At 34.1% G+C, this 22,223-nt stretch overlaps 1 long non-coding RNA gene across 4 annotated transcripts in view; it reads left to right on the forward strand.

Annotated features, from left to right (window-relative positions):
• The window catches only part of LOC141572197 (uncharacterized), an 831,933-nt gene that overhangs the window by 137,769 nt on the left and 671,941 nt on the right, over positions 1-22,223 (forward strand). For 2 of the 4 annotated variants that reach the window (XR_012497419.2, XR_016018720.1), the window contains exons 3-4: positions 2,252-2,464; positions 3,787-3,919. This is a non-coding gene — a long non-coding RNA (uncharacterized LOC141572197). Of the gene's footprint in view, positions 1-2,251; positions 2,465-3,786; positions 3,920-7,849; positions 9,619-22,223 lie in introns of those variants that run through there. The other 2 variants (XR_016018721.1, XR_012497417.2) reach the window with 2 other exon arrangements.

Here is a 22,223-nt window from a genome sequence, read left to right on the forward strand (position 1 = left end):
CATATATAGTTTAATGAACTCAGAGTAAAAGAGGATGATGGGGGGACCAGAGACATAAAGACACAGATACATTACAAAGTAATGTGCCATAGTAAATAGATAAAAAGACTATTGGAGAACAAGCATGGCAATGAGTGTCTTATGCTCTAGAACTGGGAGAGGGCTGATTGTTTCATGAAATGCATGGAGATATGCTATATTTGAAAAAAATAAAAATGAAAAATCAGGAAGTATCAAGTATAGCGAGTCTGAGGTGTTAGAAAACGAGTGACTGATATAAAAAACACTCTTAAGTTTATTTAGTATACTATGTGATATCCTTTCAGTAATCACATCCTTTGTAAAATATAAGAATTCTTACTGAACAAAATAAAGGGATTTGAGGTTATTTATTTATAGTATGTTTAAGTAATATTTTTAAAGGAAAAAATGATCCCAGGTAGCATGACTTTCCAATTTACTCATTAAGTTTGCTTCAACCTGACTGAAGGCCTGTGATATAATCCTTTTCAAGCAAGTTTTATCTCCAATTTTTGCTTCAATTGATTAATATTCTGTTGTCACCTTGACCATTACTTCTTAAATTTAAGAGATTTTCCACACTCTGAGTTGATTCTATGGTTTTCTTTTATGGAACCACATTCTATCTCAAATATTTTGCCAGTACATTACTTCCAATACTTAAGCCATCATGATAAATCAATGTTATGATCATGATAGAGTTCAGATGTAACCCTCCTGAATGGTACACAGCATCCAAGTATCTTAACTGGGTTTTGAAGACAATCTGTAGTCTGTCTATTGTGTCATGCTGTGTTTCACATTTTTTTTTTTTGCAATATGGGAACAGCAGGGTAGTGTTTTATTATTTCAGTTAGATTTCAGAATGAGAAACCATTTGCCTGTCTCCTGTTGGTGACTACCCTGCTCCAGTACACTGTTAATATAAAACTTATACTTAAATTTGTACTTATATAATAGAAATAAATATCAGTCTTAGAATGTAATAATCCCCCCAAAACTATAGTATAGCTGTAACACTAACTGCATAACAGTCAGAAAGTACTAAAATATAACCTAATTTTATCACCATTAAGAAATAGGTAAATTGTTGTGTAAATTGTATTTCACTTTGACTGTTTTTCTCTACAAGTCTAATACTTGCGTCATACAATGGAAGGTTTTATAAATAATAAAATAAAATGATATAACTAGAATTAACATTAGGGATCATTGAGGTTAGCTCCCCCAATTAATAAATTAAAAAATTGAAAAAAGGGTCAGCTAGATGGTTCAGTTTGTTAGAGTGCGATCTCTTAACAACAAGGTTGCAGGTTCAATTTCCACATGGGATGGTGGGCTGTGCCCGCTGCAACTAAAGATTGAGAACAGCGACTGGACTTGGAGCTGAGCTGTACCCTCAACAACTAGACTGGACAACGAATTTACTTGGAGCTGATGGGCCCTGGAGAAACACACTGTTCCCCAACATTCCCCAATTAAAAAGATAATAATAATAATGAAATAAAATAATAATAATAATAATAATAATAATAAAACACAAGTTAAATTATTTGTATAACTCAAAAAAAATCTATGAAAATAATGGTAAATGATTTCCTAGAAATTCTATCTTCTAGTTTCTAATCCAAAGCTCTTTTCATCACATGTCACTGATTTGGAGAACAACCAGAAAACTAAGTGCCAAAAACAGGGTTTTACATTTATTACCTCACAGTTTCCATCGGCCATGTGTCCAGACACCAGCTATTCCTATTTTTTTTCTAAGGAAAAAAATAGAAATATTTCTATTTATTTCTAAGGAAATTAAATAGAAAAAAGAGAAATAACATCAAACATAGAAGGGAATCAAAATCTGTCACTAGCATATATCAAAACATCTGATTATTTGGAGTAGGTACCCAACATATGACATATTCTTAATAAATGTTTAATCACAGTAAGAATTGAAATAGTAAGAGCAACAAATAACAATAATTAGAGAAATCAACCTCTGACTGTTTGATTTGTCTACCCTTAAATTAAAATTAATGGGAGCCCGTGATGAGAAACAGCTGTATAAGGGTGTGGCAACATTATCATTCATGAAATAATCCATTTTGTAAATAGTCATTAAAACACTTTGTTTCAATATATCATTATGTTTTCTAATAATGTGTATTTTGATTTGAAAATCAACTCCTTATAGAATGAGAAATATCTACATCATTTTTTTTTCTTTGTCTCATAGGTTTTTTTCATGAGGATGTATGGATCTAATATTGTTGATCCAATTTTCATGGATATTTGTGTTGGAACAAGTTGTGTGGAAGGTGCAGAGTTTGATGCAGCATAAAAACAATATCACCAGGTAAATTAAGCAACTGAAAGCTCTGAATGGAGACAACACCAAGAAAACTGAAGCCATAAACAAAGTGAGGAGTGAGGGAAGAATGGGTGTAAGGTGGGTGAGCTGTGGTCAAAGTTATTTGAATATTTGAGGTTTTGACATTTTATACAAATATAGGAAAAGTACTTTGCTATTGGATGTAATATTTTTCTTCAATTCCATGAGCACACTGTAAGACTATATTATTTTGTTTGGAGTCAACTGTCTTGGCAACCTACCAATTAAAAATATACACAATGCTCAAAGTTCAGTAAATAATTACTTTACTAACATCAAATATAAGGTATGAATACAATTTCATCGGACTATTTAATTTTCTAAATGATTTTACATTTATTTATTTATTTCCTCAAAATTTCTAGTTATGTGGTTTGGCAGAAAACTCAATGAAGTCTTGCACATGAAAATATTAAGGCAAAGAGATGTATATATAATTACATACCTCACTGGTTGGGAAATCCAAGACCTTGGACTAAACCTAAATTCCATAGAGTGGAAATTTGGAAATTATTCACTGCATATAAGGCAGGCATAGAATGAACTGTGAATGTTAAAACACAGACTAAGTAATAAACATATAACTGCACAAAAAGAATGCTTTATAGTTGTAGAAAACAGATCATCCTTAGAAAGACCCAGGTTTCAAAACATTTTAAAACTTTTCTTACAGCACTATGCATATACTCTTCTGAATATTAGTTACATGAGTACAAGTTATATTTTCTTTATGAGATGATAGGTTCCCCAAAAGTGAGGGAAGTAAAGGAACCACCTGACTCTTGAACAACTCAGGGGTTAAGGGCGCCAATCTCCACTACCTCAGCACAGTGGAAAATCCGCTATAACTTGGACTCTACAGGCAGCCGTTCGCATATGTGGATTCAACCAATAATGAGTGATTGGGAATCTGCGCCTGGGAAACTGTGGTTGGGAATGCACAAATACTGTTTTTGTTCCCCGGATGGATTGAATTTACCCCGCAGAAAGGAAAACCATGGGGTGATTGACTGTATTTCCAGGGAGAAAAAAATCACCTATACATGGACCTGCGCGATTCAAGCCCGGGTTGTGCAAGAGTCATTTGTAAGTTTTCTTAGTCACTGGGATTTAAGAGATGGTTAGTGTATATTAAATTAATTTGACCTTACCTCAAAACAGTTTTATTGTGAATATTTTTTCAAATAAGTAGGTTGTGGTTCAGAGGTTAAATGATATGGTCGAAATTATGTATCGAGTAATATATGAAATTATAATTTGAATGGATTTCTAATTCCACACATCTATAATTTGTAAATATCTTGATGTTTTCCTATGATTTCTTTAGTCAAGGACATACTTTTGGTTTTGTATTGTTTTCATTTTCCTGTACACCACAGATGCTGCGACACTTTTGTCTTTAAATTTGGATTCTGCTGCTTGCTACTTCTGGGATCTTGGAAACTTGAATTTCCTCAGCCTCAGTTCCTCATGTGAAACACAAGAGGAATATACTGATTTCAAAGGATTATGGTAAGAATTAAATGAGATAGCTATGTCCAAGTTCTGAGGCTCCTCTTGCTTTAACTGTGGTCAAAGTATCTACTGAAGAACCTAACTAAAGACAGACATAGAAACTTTCTATAGCTATTTCATGTTTATCTACGATTTCCATGTGTTTGATCTCACTGACACTTTCCTAAAGTGAAAATATTAAAAAGAGTCTCTGTATGCCTAAAAGATCATCTGCAATGTTATTAGGGTACCTATAGGTTAGAGATGTCAATCTTCATAGATTATAGCCCTACAGCTATCGTGATAATCAGCAGCAACATTCTAGTCATGTATATGTTATTATGCATTTCAGGAAGACTGTTAAGGTATTTCCAGAAAACAACCACACTCTTTACTGAGCCCATCTATAAACTTTAGTAACCTAGTATTTAAAGGAATCTTTTGCATTCCTAAATATTTAAATCATATTGCTGTACAAGTTAAACATTTTGTCCCCTTTAGGTTGATATTTTATTCCTATGTAATAACATGATATTTCAATATAGGGCCATGTCCCCTCTAGCTTATTATATTTAATATATGTGTTTGTTTTTTTTATTCCTGGAGTGAAATTTCTATCACTATTAAGTTAAATTAACACCTTTATGTTAGTAATCATTTACTCCAAACCCATAGCAAGTGGTCTACATGGTGCAATATAATAGACATGAAAACTTCTCTCTTTATCCTATATTAAAAATAACATTATCATCTTTCCATGAAATTCGTTAAATTAATTTCCATGTGAAATTCCTTAAATTAAATTTGCTCCTTGTGTAAAGAACTTAAACATTTAAGTCTCTACATTACATGTGGGTAAAAAGAGTAATGCATTAATTCGTAACCAATTATAAATTGTTTACCTTAAAAATCAGTTTCACTCTTCCAGAGACCAACATTATTCACATTGTTATAACACTTTATCCATACTTTCATCTTTCCATTCATGTTTTTGCAAAGAAAATAATTGTGAATATATGTGTATATGCAAATGACTAGGTGGAAACCTAAGAACAGGGGCCATGAGTTGATCATTTTTTAATGTTCAGTGCCTGGCATTCTGTCCTGGGCATGATAAGTTTTCAGTTAATAACTTTTGAAATGAGTAGGACTTAACAGTTTGGGAAACAAAATAGGTTGCAATTGGACTGAGGATGGAGACAAAGGGCAACCCCAGATGTGGTAATGAGATCAAATTTGGCAATCCTGTGTAAGCATTAAGGAGTGCAAAGTTTGGAGTAAGGTGTGACATTTTTCAAGTGTTCCTTGTTCTTATATGTACACAGTTAGCAACAGAATTTATCGACATAAAAAGGACAATGCATACTTAAATGCCGTTGTACTTTTAGTGAAAAAAAGCTATCAACAATTTTAACAGCCCTGTATCCTCAAGCAGAAGTTATTCAATACCATTTCAGCCTGAGTCTAATCATTTGTAAAAAGCTTGCTGTTCATAATAAACACCTATAAAATAAAAGCTTGCATTTCAGAGGAGACTTTAGGTGTTTGTTTATCTCCATGTCTCCATGATGTAAACATAACCTGTTTTTAAGATGTCAGAAACCTATAATGATCAACAGCACTATGTGCACTAAAACACTTAGTTTCCACAGACCTTAAATAGTATATTGCTACAAGGCGGAGAGTGTTCATGCTATAGAATTTCATTGTTTGTATTATATTTATCTAATATATGACTTTATAAGCACATTTTAACATTGATATAACCATGTAGTAAATTCTCCTTTGCTTTAAACAAAAATATTTTTTGTGAATTAATTTTAAATAAATACGTTATTCTTGTGAGTGTGATTGTCTATGCAAGTGTAATTTAAGTGTTGTGTTTTTGCTTTTCTGTCTTAGGATACTGAATACTTACGATTGCTTTGGTAGATATTATTAAATTCATAAGACCATATAATTGGGTTGAACCTATGAAGAGATATCATTGTGTGGAAAAATACTTGCAGGAAAGTGTCTTATATCCCTTTGACAAATGTTTTAGGCATTTAATTTTCATCTGAAATATACTTTGGGAACCCAAATGGCTTGGGAACAATTTGTTTTGAATCATGAAGCTTAGAGAGGAAACTGTAAAATGCCTCCCAGAAACCCCCTTTACTAGCAGCAGCTGTATCTACCTAGTGTGTTCATTCATTCAACACAAATTTCTTAAAAGCCTATTATGTTTCAGGTACTATTTTAAGTGTGGAAGACATAGTAGCTTAAAAACAGGAAATAACATCCTGCCTTCATAAACTTACATTTTAATAGTGGTGACAGACAAATTTATTCAATCAGTGACTTTAGAAAGCATCAGTAAGGACAGGACCCAACAGTTCTGAGGCTCTGTATATCTCCATTTAATGTTTAACTCCTATAATAGGCAATGTGAGAGGCTTAGCTTTAATTAGATGTCTCATAATTAGAATCAAAGAGCCACACCCAGCCAGAAACTTGAAAGACATTCTAATTTATATCTGCCATATTGTCCCCTTTGTCTGCCTTGTCTGTCTATACTTGCTTCTAAACAGCCAAAGATATTCCTACCTAATATAATTCAAATATTCTAAATGCAACAGAAAGTCTCTATAAAATTCACCTAACGTAAATGAAACTTTATACCCATTGAACAACAATTCAGTTTCTCCCACCTTCAGCCCCTGTGATCCAGTTCTAGATACTAGAAGTTAAAATCAAGGTGTTGGCAGGTTTGGTTTCTTCTGGAGGCCTCTTTCCTTCTCTTGCAGAGGCCACCTTTCCACTGTATCTGTATTTTCTAAGAGGGAAGGAGGAGACATTCTGAAAGACTCAGGATTTAGACAGAAAAAGACTATTTTAAAAGAGATTATCTAAATTGTTCAAGTATCCTGAATTTATATACATAATGGGATAAAATTAAACACTAATTTTAGAGGTTAAAATAATCAGAGTTGGAAAACACTTACTATAAAAATAACCACAGGTTTTTTTGTTTGTTTGTTTGTTTGTTTTTGTTTGTTTGTTTTTTACCTAAACCTGCCTTTCAAGTTTTATCAGCAATATTTTCTTCTTATTTCTGTTAAGCAATATGTTTCACTAAAGATATCTAAAGGTGTCAATAAATGAATATGTGCTTTTTAAATTTCTAATTAAATGAACTGATCCTAAATGGCGTAACATCTTGATTTTATAAATATATTTAACATTTCCAAAATAATTTCCTTAATTTATTTTTAGGCTATTTAATGTGTGCTATTCACTGGATGAAATAGCTTCCATTGAAAATGCAGGAGAAAAAGAATAGAAAAACGGGAGTAGTGTGTATATCTGCTTGATTCTCATTCCCTGGTGCATTCTGCTTTTCTTCGTCCATGTGATATTGCTTTCTTTGAACTCAATGAGTGTTCTTTGCAATGCAGTTATATAGGGAGTACAGAAGTGATGAGATTTCAGTACATGTAGTGAAGACTAGAAGTATTTTGCCTTCAAAAGAAGTCAGTGTTCAAAGAGCTGTCTCCCTTCAATGACAGACTTAAGACCAAAGGGCAGAATTTGAAGAAAAGACCAAGGAAGTAATTGAACAAATGAAATTCTCACATTCGAAATGGAGAAAAAAGTTTTTACTTTGAAGCAGCTGAGATCTCATAATTCTCCAATGAGTCAACACAATGTAATTAGATTTAGTCTCTGAACTCATGAGAACACAGCTGTCATATTGTCATTAGCATTAACAAACTCACAGACATTTTGGCCATCAGACTCTAATATAGACTTTAATGTCAAAGGTATTATTCAAATAGTTCTGTGGGTAGCAAGGTTCAATTCCTCTGGAATCTCCTGAATATATGAAGAATGCCTGTAACAATTGTCTAACAAAATAATGGAAGGTAGAAACATTTATTCATTACCTATCATCTCCCACTGTAGAATCTCTGCAAATTGTGTGTTTAAGTTCTGCCACAATCTGTAGTGTTTGTAGAACCCGAGGGCCAGAGGCAAAGACGAAGTGCACACACAAGAGACAAGATACTGTCAAGCCAAAGTTTGAATTCAAGCCTCCAAGGAAATAATCTATCTCAACATGCCTGAAATCAGAGGTAGGATTGAAAGAATACAATTGTAGATATCAAAGGCGCCTGAAACAGTCCACCACTTGTTCTGTGCTGAGCTGCTGATGTCTTATATGTAAACATTCCTGTGGCAATGACTTTAAGGGGTGTGATCTCTACAAAAGACTTGATAACACAAGAATTAGAGAGGCATGCTGTAGATCCAGCTGCTGCAACTGTCATTGATAGTCATCTTCCTTCCCTACCATCTCTTCTAGTTTCTCATCGCTGTCAGCAAGGGTGACAGCTAGAAAAATTGGTTTGCGTGGTTATGTTATATAAGCCTTCCAGCCTGTGTGTTCTGAGTCCTTACTTGTCTTTCCCTATTACTCCATGTTTCCTGCAATTGCCCATTCACTGTCTTCACTAGGCATGAATGCAACAAAAATGGCACATCAAATAACTCAAGTTCACACATGCAGCCATCGTGTACTAGCACTCCCTGCTCCCCATAATCACAGTTGACTTTTTTAGCCAGTAGACTAATGTATTTCCTTGTCTTCTGTTCCACTGGCCTGAGAAACACAAAGTAGCCAGGTGGTAGTTTAAACTTTGAATTTAGGTAGCTATTATAGGTGCTCTGCTTTACCAGCCAAATCCCATTTCAAGACTAAAAGATTTATTCCCTTAGCTCTCTGAAGTTTATCGTCTGATAGCCAGTCCTCCTGGGAACTTGCCCTTGGCTGAAAAGGCAGCTATCTTTGGACAGGTTGGACTTCCTTTTCTGGAAAGCTTATATTCAAGACTCATCAGTGCAGGCATATAAAGGTCCAGCCTCCTACCTTAAATTGTGTGAACTCTGAAGGCAATCTCAGTTTTTTGGTTTTTGTTTTTTTATACTCCATAGAATATGCTAAGATATTTTAGGATCACACTGCAGCCCAATGTCTCCGTTTGCCCAATACTGATTCCTTTACTTACTCAATCCTGCTTCTTTCCCTTGCTCTAGAGGTATTGGTTCTAAGAGCTGTATTAGTAAGGCTTATACAGAGTAACAAAATATGCATACATACATACATACATGCATACATACATACATATACAAATATTTATTATAAGGTAATGGATTAAATGATAATTGAGGCTGAGAAATCCAATAATCTGCTTTCTGCAGGTTAGAAACCCAGGATGCCAGTAGTGTAGTTTGAAGGCCTGAGGGCAGGAGAGCTATTGATGTTGATTCCAGTCTGAATCTGAAGGCCTGAGAACCATATTGGTGTTCCGACTCAATAGTGGGACACAGAGCAAATGTGACCTTCCTCTGTCTTTTTGTTTCATTCAGTCCCTCAGTGGATTAGATAATACCCACACATTGGAAGGGCAATCACCTTCACTCAGTCGACCGATTCAAATGCTAATCTCTTCTGGAAACACCCTAACAGATATACGCAGAAATAATGTTTAACCACATATCTGGGTACTCCATGTCTCAGTCAAGTTGACACATAAAATTAACAAGCATGGTGATGGAAGAAGAACTGACTCTGGGTGGTGAACACACAATGGGATTTATAGATGATGTAATACAGAATTGTACACCCAAAATCTGTGTAACTTTACTAACAATTGTCACCCCAATAAACTTTAATAAAAAGAAATAACAAGCATAAGTCTACGTCTTGTCTACTTGACACCCATATGTATCTCCCAAACCATAATTAGTATCCAAATGAAGATAGTAGCAAGGTCATAATTCAAGCTAACATGATACAACTATGCTGTGTACAACTGAAAATGCACTAATCCTTCCTCAAAAGAGACAATTAAGTCCTTTCTCCTTGATGCTTCATAGATTAAATACTATGATGTACAATTAAGAATATTTAAAGACTATAATATAATATCAATACATCTTACTTTACATGATAAAGGAATACGAATAGAAAGAAAACACATACCAGGTAAAACGATTAAGTTTTCGAACTCATCCTAGAGAAAGTGCTACAAACCTCATTGCTGAATATCACTATGGTCACCTTTGAAGTACCTCCTTTGGGAAGCTGTGCACCAATTCTAGCACCTAGTCCACCCTTCAAAGCAATTTTGGAATGCTTTTTCTGGAATGGCCATCAGAGCAGTGGTCATATTACCCTTGATATTCTGAATATCATCAAAATGTCTTATTTTCAATATTTCCTTTATCTTCAGGTAAAGAGAGAAGTCATTGGGGGCCAGATAAGGTGAGTAGGGAGGTGTTCCAACACACTTATTTGTTTACTGGTTAAAAACTCCCTCACAGACAGTGCCATGTGAGCTGGTGCATTGTCGTGATGCAAGAGCCATGAATTGTTGGCAAAAAGTTCAGGTCGTGTAACTTTTTCGCATAGCCTTTTCAGCACTTCTAAATAGTAAACTTGTTAACTGTTTGTCCATTGGTACAAATTCATAATGGATAATCCCTCTGATATATTTAAAAACAAAGTTTAGTGACGTCATTGCAATAAGTAAGTTCTTTAACTTAATTGTCAGACCTTGTATATGCTTATTTATATATGGAAACATTTATACATATACACACTTAATACACACACACTCAAATATGTTTCTAACAAACTAAGGCAGAAACACTTATGAAAATTATAGTCTTTACTTATTTTAAAAAACATATTACCGCTTTAAACTCAAATCCAAAAAATTGTCTTTTTTTTCACTCTGATTTTGTTGTCCTTTTGATTGCTATAGGTTGTGACTTAGAGGCTTCAAAAATCTGATAAGTTGTCTGTTTCTCTAACTCTCTTTTTAACTTTTCAACATTATGACACCACACATGTGCTTGTACATTGTATAAGTCTCTAGCACATTGCTGACATATTCATTCTGATCAGCGATAAGAAAATAAATATGGATCCCCTAAAAATCTGCAAGGGATTCGCAGATGTTTCTAACATATGCAGTATTAGAAAAGATATGCTAGCAATGAAGAGAGATACATTAAACTGTTTTGTTAACATCACATAATGAAACTCTTCCAACAACTGGTTGTAATTTAGGAAACTCACTCCTTGCATAATCTCTGAAGTTAACTGCCAGAGTAATGACATTTAGAGAAATATGCAGAGGCAATATACTCTTTCTATTAATTTATTCTTTTAAAGACCTAGTATAAGAGACCAACTAGGATGATTTTCCCTTACAAGAACTAACTTTCCTTGTAAATTTGTTTAAATAAAACCAATAAAATTTTGGCATGTGCTGGATTTTTGGCCTTTCTTTCCCACAAGCAAGAACATTGACTTTCATGACATTTTTCTCCTGCAGAAAACTGATGAAAATTTTTTATATTTCATACACTGACTGAAAAGTAGAAAATATTGTTTAATATTGGCTCAATGCAATGTTATCTGAAAATCAGTGTATTTTATTAAACTGAATAATGTGCTTGATTTGTTACTTGCCATGAGGATATAATGGCATATTTAACGAGTAGATGTAGGAACTGTTTGTCTTAGTTTTTCAACAGGGTTATGTTAGTGTCCAAAGGATATAGAAAATAAAAGAATGTATAAATTTTAAAAATATTAGATAGGCTTTTTAAATCTCATCAAATATATAATTAATTAAAAAACAGTTAAAATCTATCTCTTTATGTAGTACTATTAAGAGCTAGTACATACAGAAATTGGAAAAAGACCAAATAATGCAATTTGTTAGTTGAGTGATTCTTTTCTGAAGAAAAAATTAAAAATAATTATAAAAGGTCATGCATATACTTTTTAAAAACATGTACTATTTTGCTAGACTCAATTAATATGCTATAAAATAATTCCGATAATGCTAATATTCTATGATTTTTATATTAAGAGTGATTAATGGAGAAATAGGATTGAAAAAAGAGAAACAAAATGAGGAATATATTTGGGGGAATACAGAAAATAAAATGGAAGCCTGTAGAGAAAAAAATAGTAGAGATACAAAAACAGAAATCTAAAAAGTGGAAACAATATCAAGTACATTATTTACATATAAAAATACTTTTTGATAGTGATGTCAAAAAATAAAGTCATCTTGACTATATTGATTCTTCCAAATAATAAATAGTATATGTTTTTCAATTTTATTTGAATCATATTTAAATTCTCTATTTTTTTAGGTTTTTAAAAAATGGTTTTGCACATTCTTCATTAAATTATTCTAAATACTTTAAATATTTTGACGTTGTTATTTTTTAAAGATTTTAATTATAACATAGCTAACATACAGTATTATATTACTTTCAGATATATACCATAGTTATTCAACATTTATATACCTAAAGCAGTGATCACCATAATAAGTCCACCAACCATCTGACACTGTACTATGCTATCATGTTATTGACTGTATTCCCTATGTTGTATATTGCATCCCCATCACTTATTTGTTTTATATGTGGAAATTTGAATCTCTTATTCCACTCTGCCTCCTCCTCTTTTTAAATTTTTTAAATTACATTTGAAATTCAATATTTTATATTAATTTATATTTATTATTTTAATATATTTTATATTAATACATATAATATTTATGTATTTTAAATTAATATAATACATATATTTCATTATATTTTATATTAATCTCAGGTATACAGTATAGTGGTTCTCCATAGTGCCCACCTGCACTATACATAATTATTACCATATTATTGATTATATTCCCTGTGCTTTACATCCCCATGACTACTTTGTGGTAAACCGATATGTACCTCTTGACTTCCCCTTCTTCATCCATCCCCAAACTGCTTCCCATCTAACAGTGATTAAAATGCTTTCTGTTTCCATGAGTTTGTTTCTGTTTGTTTTGAGTTTGTTTGTTTCATTTTGTTATTGATTCCACATATAAGCAAAATCACACTACATTTGTCTTTCTCTGTCTGAGTCTCCACTCAGCACAATACCCTCCAGGTCCATCCATGACACCACAGATGGCAAGAACCCATTCCCTTATATGGGTTTTCTTTATGTATATATTCCATTGTATATATGTATCACCTCCTCTTTATGCATTCATCCATCGATGCACACCCAGGCTGCCTCCACATCTTGGCCACTGTAAACAATGCTGCAATGAACATATGGATGCACACATCTCCTTAAAGCAGTGTTTTGGGTTTCTCTGGGCAAATACCCTGAAATGGGATTACTGGGTTCTTCATTGCTTCTTCTTATAACCTTTGATTTAAAGTTTATTTGTCTGGTATAAGTATTGCTACCCCAGATTTTTATGTTTTTTGTTTGTTTGTTTGTTTGTTTCCATTTTCATGGAATATCTTTTTAAATCCCATAACTCTCTGTCTATGTGTGTCTTTCAATCTGAGCTAAGCCTCTTATAGGCAGCATATGTAAGGGTTTTATTTTCTTATCCATTCAGCCCTCCTATGTGTTTTGATTGGAGCATTTAATCCATTTACTTTGAAAATAATTATTGACATATATGTAATTGTTGCCATTTTATTATTCATAATTTTGATTAGTTTTCTATCTTAAAGAAGTCCCTCTAAGATTTTTTGTAATACTGGTTTAGTGGTAATGAACTCCTTTAGCTTTTTCTTATCTGGGAAACTCTTTATCTGTCCTAAGAAAGTTATCAGTCATTATTGCTTCAAATAGGTTCTCAACACCTTGCTTTCTGTCTTCTCCTTCTTGTACCCCAATGCTGCGAATGTTGTTATGCTTGACGTAGTCCCAGAGGTCTCTTAAACTATCCTCATTTTATTTATTTATTTATTTATTTATTTATTTATTTATTTATTTATTTATTTATTCTTGTTTTCCTTTTACTGTTCTGATTGAGTGATTTTGGCTACCTTGTGTTTCAAATCACGGATTCAATCCTCTGCTTCATCTAACCTGCTGGTGATTCCTTTTAGTGCATTCTTCATTTCAGTTATTGTATTCTTCACTTCTGACTGTTTCTTTTTATGGTTCCTGTGTCCTTTTCAATGGTTGCAATGTCTTCGTTGAAGTTCTCACTAAGTTACTTGCGCATTCTTATAGCCATTGTTTTGAACTCTGTATCTGGTAGGTTGCTTGCCTCCATTTTTTTGGCGTTTTCCCCTGTTCTTTCATTTGGGATGCATTTCTTTGTTTCCTCATTTTGGCTGCCTCTCTCTGTTTGTTTCTGTGTATTAGGTAGATCTGCTATGTCTCCCAACCTTAGCTAGGTGGCCTTATGTAGGTGCCATGTGGAGCTATGGCACAGTCTTTCTGGTCACCTGCTCTGGGTACTCCAGGAGTGTCCCTAGTGTGGGTTATATGTGCCTTCCTTCTACAATTGTGACTTGCTTCCTATTAGCACATCAGTGGTTGGTATTAACCCTCAGGCTGATTTGCTGTGGGGTTTGTCAACATCCACAGCTTATGGGCTGCTGTGGGTGGGGGTGCTTACTGTACTGAGTGGGATTCACCCCAGTGGGCTCTGGTGCCTGTTGAGACCCTCCTTCACGTATGCCACTTGTGGGGCTAATTGGGTGGTACTCTGCTGTGGTCTGAAGCCAGCCTCCAAGAAGTATGTTGGTTCTGGGGCTTCATGGGAGGGGCTCTGGTACAGATCCAAGTCACCCACTCTCTGTGACCTGCCAGTTGCTACCTTGTAGGAGCTACAAAACAATCCACAGTTCTTTGCTGCCTGTAATATACCTGGGAGAAGCCAAAATTCGAAACCGCAGACAACTGCCACAAGTACTGTGCCTGGAAAGCCAGAATACGCCAAGGTTTAGCCACTGATAGAGCCTTGTACAGTATGCAAGTTGGGTGAGTCAGGTTTTCAGGGAGTCACTAGAGTGTGAAGAGTTGTGGTCACCAGGTTAATGTAAAATCTGGTTTGGTGCCAGTGCTGAGCCTGGAACTACTAAGCAAAAGTGTCAGAGCACATCAAGGCCAGTTACCACCCACCTGGGACATGCCAGACTTCAGTAGTTTTCCAAGATAGAGTTCAATGCAGGCAGTGCTGGCTGCTGGTGAGAAAGTGTCTCTGGTGGAATTGTGGGAGTTGTGTGGAGCAGGGTCCCATTGGAGCTCACCAGACCAATCAGATTCACATTTGGTCCTGTGGGGGAGGGCTCAACACAGGAAAGATGGTATCCACCTGCCTGCTGCAAGGGAAAAGTGCCGTTCACAGGGAAAATGGCCACAGTCCTTCAGCTCTAGCTCCAAGGTCGGATAGCTCAATCTTTTCCCTGGATGCCTCTGATGCTCCTCCTCCTCTGGAGCCCAGGGTGAGTGCCTGCAAGTGAGTGAATCTGGGGGCGGACCCCTTAAGAAGATGTCTGGATTTCCTGCAGCCTTCTGTCCCACCCAGATGGTTGGAATCCCCACTGTTTTTCACATCCAGATGCTGTGTGTGGTGGAAGCTCCTCTTCCCAATACCAGTACTCTGGGCTGGGGAGCTTGGTGTAGGGGACTGGGGTCCCTTGGTGCTCTGGGGGTAACCTCCGGGGCCGAGCTATTTCTCCTGATTCTCGACCGCCGTACATTGGTTTTGGGCCTGTTCCATTGTCTCAATCTCTCTGCCCAGTCTCAACATGGCTTATATCCTCAGTTATAAAATTTCTGTTCAGCTAGACTTCAGATAGTTCTCCAGGTTAATTGTTCTATAATTTAGCTATAATTTTAATGTGTTCACAGAAGTACAGAGGCACTGTTTATCTATTCCTCCAAGTTGGATCCAGTGAAATCAACTGTTTTTCCTATGCATATCCTGTTTTCTGTAAAACTGCTTATTTTTATGAATTTAGCAGGAAAGCATTCATTCTTTCACTTCTAAGTATAATGTTAGATATGGGTTTTATTTAGATGCCCTTAATAACACTAAATTTCTTTTATTCCTTTGTTAAGAATTTTCATAATGGAAGTCTGTTGAATATTGTCAAATGATTTCTACATCTTTTAAGACTGTTTTTTTCTTTCTTATTTTTTCTTTGTTTTGTTTTGTTTTGTTTATGAATATGGCATACTGAATTTATGGTCCTGCATTATACCCTGCTTGCTTATTATGTATTATCTTCGTTATGTATTAATAGATTGAATTTGTTGTTATGTTCTTAAGTTGTTTGCTGTTCTTGAGTTTGTTTTAAGGTCTGGCACTCAGGATATACTGGGTTTATAAAATGAGGTAGAAATAGTTCCACTCTTTAATGAAAGAAGTTTTAAAAATTTGGCATTTTATTTTAAATGTTTGGTCAAATTCACTGGTGTAGTTATCTGGGTCTGATGTTTTCTTTATTATAAGGTTCTAATTACACATTAAATCCCATATATATATATGGCTCTTTAGATGTATGTTTTGTTTTAGCTTTATTAATTTGTTTTTCAATAAATTTGATAATTCCATGTAAGGTGTGTGAGTTATTAGTATAAGTTCTTCATAAAATTATCTTATAATTTACATATCTGTAATAATATCTCTAGTGATGTCTCTTCTTTTTTTTCTGATACTGATAACTTTTGCACAACTTTTGTTGTTAATCAATCTAGCTATAGGTTTATCATTTATATTGATTATTTTAAAATAATTGGCATTTTGCATCTCTGAAATTACTTTTCTTTATCCATTTTCTGTTTTTTTAATTTCTGCTCTTATTTTTATTATTTACTTATTTCTTATATTGAGTTTAATTTGTGCATTTCTCACTTCTTAAGGTGGAATTTTAGATAATTGACATAAACCTTACCTTTTTTCTAATATCAATGTTAAAAGCTATGCATTTTCCTCAAAGCATACTCTCTATGTATACCATAATTTTGGTATGTTGTGTTTTAATCATTTAGGTTATAGTATTTTTAAATTCTTCTTCTGATTTTAAAACTGATTCTTAAGTTAAATATGTTTGGGTAAATGAATATTCTGCGCATGATATCAGTCCTTTAAAATTTATTGATACTTATTTTATAGCCCAGTATATTATCTACATCAGCCAAGATTCAAGGTACACTTTAAAAGAATGTGCATTTCATCATTGCTTATATCATGTTCTATAAAGTTCAATTAGGTCACTTTGGTTAAGAGATGTGTTCTAGTTTTTCCTTAGTGATATTCTCTCTATTGTTATCAACTAAGACAGAATATTGAAATCTCCAACTATATCTGTGGATTTACTCCTTCTTTGAATTCATTTAGTTTTTGTTTTATATATTTTAAGTCCTATAATTAGGTGCAGGCCCATTTAAAATTGTTTTCTCTTTTTCAGGAAATGACACTTTTATCATTATAAAACATATTTATCTTTAGTAAATAATTTGTTCTAAATTCTACTTTGTCCTACTTTATAGGTATAGCTTTCTTGTGATTATTGTTTACATGTAATATCTTTTTCCATCCTTTCAAGTTTTATACATCTATATCTTTCTGTTAAAATATTCTTCTTGTAGGAAGCATATGGTTAAATCTTTTGTTTGTATATTACCTGATGATGTCTACCATTTTACTGCAATGCTGAAACTAGTTAATATTTATCTATATTTATAATGGAGCTAATAATACCATTTGCTTTTTATTTTATGTATTATTTTATGCCTTAATTTTCTCTTATTGTATTCTCCCTATCGACATGCCTTCTTTATGGTTGAATACTGTTTAATTTCAAAATTTTAAAATTCTGCTGGATGATTAGCTATATTTCTTTGTTTTAAATCTGCAATTGTTGCTTTAAGATTTGCAATACCATCATGGTCCTGTAATGATGTTTCAGTGAATAGTGACCACATATAAGATGGTAGTTCCCTAAGATTATAATGAAGACTATAAGAAATGGAAGAATATGTGGTTCAGGAGAAATTTTTTTTTCTTTTTTCTTTGCTGGGAGCAATATCTGTGAGGATTGGCAATAGATTTCATCTCATACCACTTCAATTTTGAGTGCATAGATCATATCCCGGTAGTCAGCCCCTGAATTGTTTCAGCATAGAGGAGACTGTTCCACGAGTGCTACATATTCAGAGAGTACCACAGCTCTTCCAGAAAAGCTTGATGGTCTTCAGAGTACATTGCTGTAAATTCTTTATTGAGGAGCTAATATCCTGTATGAGGACGTAGATCCACAAGAGCTAACTTAATAAGCATTAAGTGCCATTACCACTTTTTAGTAAATGTTTTCTGTGGTAGTATGGAGCCAGCCTGTCCCTATACTTTGGAAATATTTTCAGGTTGTAATAATGCACAGCATTGATAATTTTATTTCTTCTATCAATTTAATGTCAGAGAGAGCCCCTTTTGCCAGATAGGGTCAATGAAACAAAAAAATAAATTTCCAAAGTCAAAATAATGAATCCTTAGTTCTACACCCCCTTCATGTTAAACCACCTATTTTTTAAGAATGCCACAAAGTTCCGTAATCTGACCACTGGTCCAACATGTGGAAGCCCAAACCACATTGACATGACAATCCTATATGTTCCTTAATCTCTCTATCTTGATTTGTTATTCCTACTGATCATCAGGCCACATTTCATTCCCTCCTGTCACCATATGGTGATCTATTCTTACATAGCCAATCTCTCCTCAGTATTTGTAATCAATCCAGCCCATATCCCTGTTCATGGAGCAGCATGGACAGCTTTGATGTTCTATTTCTGATCCTGTCAGAAGGAAGCAGGAGGAGGGCTTATGGGACAGTGTTTATAAAGTCTTCAGCAGTGTACAGTGATGCCCGAGGCCTTTACATTCACTCACTGCTCACTCACTGACTCACGAAACAAAAAAGTTTATATTGTATTTTTACTGTACCTTTCTGTGTTTAAATATATTTAGATTCAAAAATACTTATTGTATTACAGCGGCCTGTAGTATTCAGTACAGTAACATCCTCTTCAGGTGTGAAGCTTAGGAAAAATAGATTCTACAATAAAATCTAGGCATGTAGTAGGCTATGTTATCTAAGTTAGCACAACAAAAACTAACATTTCTCAGAATGTATCCCTTGTTGTTAAGTGATGCATGACTGCATACATTGTTAAATTATTATGGCCTACCTTCAAATATTACTATATGTATTGTTATTATTACTATTATTATTATAATACAACTTCAAATGTAAGGACCTTTCAACAATAACCTTTAATTTCTACATTCCATCCTTTGTGCTTCTGTCATCATACGTATCACTAATTAATTTAAATCTCAAAATACATTGTTATCCTAGAGATCATTTCTAAAGGTCATTATAAATATAATAGATGAATGACTTTAGGAAAATAGATCACCATGTTTTTCTCCCTGCTTTCACCATGTTTTGTCCAAGTACTAGTATTATTGGTATTACCCGGGAGTTTGTTGTAAATGCAGCATCTCAGTCCCCATCCATATGTACTGAATCAAAGCTACAGTTTAATAATATCCCCATGTGATTTGTATGCATTTTAAAGATTTAGAAACATTGTTCTAATCTACTTTGAGTGCAAGTTTCTGAGAAAACTAATGATCAGTAAAGACTGAGTACGTTAGTTCTTTGATACTATCAAACCTAAGGCATTTCGGGGATGATTTTCTAGTTCCTTTTGGGGATTTGTAGTTCCTTTACTTTAACAGTAGAGTCTTTGTAGATTTTTCATGGGCATTTTTAATTTAACAAGATCTAGTAGCATCATCCCTCTTACAATAAATGTAGTCAAATTCAATTTTGCTAACACTTTCCAGAGGTACTTATTTACTTTGCTACAAGAGAATCTTGAGATTCTCATATAAATTTGAGGCAAAGCAAAAGATCATGTTATTTCCAGATTCCACATCGAAGTCCTTGTAAGTATCTTACAGATAAAAGTTAACTGTCAAAGATTTATATCCTGCACGATAGCATTTCAGAAAGGGAGTTAGCAATCCACGATGCTATATAACTACAATCTTCGCGCTGATACATTAGTCTCCCGATGAACCAAGTGAGTAGTTGATACTACTCCAAGAACTATATATGCCATCAGCGACAGGCCAGGAAGCCATATTTCTACCACATTGTATTATTGCAGCCACAGAGTATGAACCTGTCACCTGATTACATCCGTGAAGAAACTGATGTTCTCCCATCTGATGAACATTGCCGGTGAATAGACCCACTGGCCAATGTTCTGCCAGTCCTTTATTATATGCTTCTGGCAGTGCTGGTGTTCCTTAATCATGCAGCATAAACAATTCAAAGTCAAGGGTTGGAGGTCCTTTCCAAAATTTGACATCTTTCTTTACTAGATCCATATGCGTTATCTCAGAGGGTTCTGAGAACAATGATAGTATTATACTTACTAATGGTCTTCTGTCCATGAGTATCTCAAAAAATCAGGTGCAAAGTATATGCTTTGTTTAACTACATAATTTTTTCAATCAGAAAATATTTATTGGATGTGGTATTTTCTCAACTATGTCAATTTATTTATTCATTCAGAGAATATTTTCAGCTTCTATAGATATGCCAGGAAATTTATTGAGTGCTGGTTAAAAAACAGACAGCTTTACTAGTACAATATTTTAAGGACACTCTCCCTGATCTCAAACTCGTAATAACCAAGTAGGGAGATACACAAGAAAACACTTAAAATATAATGAATTAAAAATAAGAATTAAATGAAAAATGAGTTGAGGCATACTGAAGTTTGTGCAAGTGGAGGGAAATGAATGCCTAGCCAAATCTGAATAGTGTAAGTCATTTTTTTTCTCACTGTAGAAATCTTAGGTAAATTTATTGCTACTTCCCAAGCATAATGTAAACAAACAAATAAACAAACAAAAACAATGACCGGTTCATAATTTTCCAAATTTATTGAAAAATTAGAAAAATAATTTATTCAAAGTAACAAGATAGGAAGTAATGTCAAAGGGTGAAAATAATGTGACTCATACCAAATTTCCCCAGTCCTGGTTTGAGAATCCCGCTCCTACATACCTCCTGACTTCCAGAAATGGCAAAACCAAATTACTCCCAAACAATAAATAATTTCTATACATCTCCATGTCCCGTATGCACCCCCCACCCCCCAATAAAATAAAATAAAATCTCTTCGGTGTTCAGAGAAAGAGAAACACCTCCTAAAATTTCTTAAGCCTTTATTTCTTGCCTTGAAATCACAACTCCATTGCTCACAGCTTCTCTCTGCTCATAGATTTGTTGTCCTGCTTTCTGGCCTAAAAATACCTCAGAGCACAGTATTTTATTAACAATACATTTTCTAGTTTCCAATATACTCCATATTAAATAACAGCATAATAGGCATAATAACCATCCAGCATGTGTAAGCCAAGTTAGTTCTAGTGTGCTTTGCTTTTGTTTTTAACCATTCCTCCAGTTCAAGGACAAGAGAGAAGATTGATCTGTTTTCTTATTTTGTTCTACATTCCCTGTGATAAATTGTCCTATAACAAGAAAACACACACACTCACAATACACAAGTAACAAGCATAGTCAAACACAAATACCTACGTCCATAAAAACAGGACTGATAGAGAGACAAAAGGAAGTCTAACTCTGTAGTAAAGAAACTAACTTTTGAGTGACAATTTTACTTACAGACAATTCAGAATTATGGAGTATTTTCACGTTTTCCTTTGTAGATTTCAACTATGCCATCCCCTAAAGTGCGATACTCTGGGAACTTAGTTCCATGTCATAGTAATTCTGATATTTTAAAATTATTTTATTATATAGTAACAATATATAGAATTAACAGTAACTTCTTTTGTTCCTTTGTTGGTCAATATTGCCTATATTGGTTTCATGTTCTTTAATGTGTTTCCTCCAACTTTGCTCTTCTTTTTCCCAAGTTTTGGTTATTGATATTCCCTTAAGATGCCATATAAATTTTAGGATGGATTTTTCTATATTCATAATTTCTCTCTTTCAATAGTTTGAATATTTGGTTCCACTCCCTCCTGGCTTGTAGAGTTTCTGCTGAAAAATCTGATGATAATCTAATGTCTTTCCTTTGTAGGTTACCGTCTTCTTTTCCCTGGCTGCATTAAGGATTCTTTCTTTGTCATTGATTTTTGACAGCTTCAATACAATGTGCCTTGGAGAAGGCCTTTTGGGGTTGAGGTAATTAGGTGTTCTATTTGCTTCTTGGATTTGAGGATCCACTTCTTTCCACGAGTTTGGGAAGTTCTCATCAACTAGTTGTTTGAATATACTCTCTGTTCCCTTCTCTCTTTCTTCTCCTTCTGGTATATCCATTATTCTTATATTGCTCTTTCTGATGGAGTCAGAAAGTTCTTGTGGAGTTCTTTCATTTACTTTAAGTCTC

The sequence above is a fragment of the Rhinolophus sinicus genome, chromosome 14, assembly GCF_057876585.1.
Source record: "Rhinolophus sinicus isolate RSI-liver-muscle chromosome 14, RSI-T2T, whole genome shotgun sequence".
Taxonomy (NCBI): domain Eukaryota; kingdom Metazoa; phylum Chordata; class Mammalia; order Chiroptera; family Rhinolophidae; genus Rhinolophus; species Rhinolophus sinicus.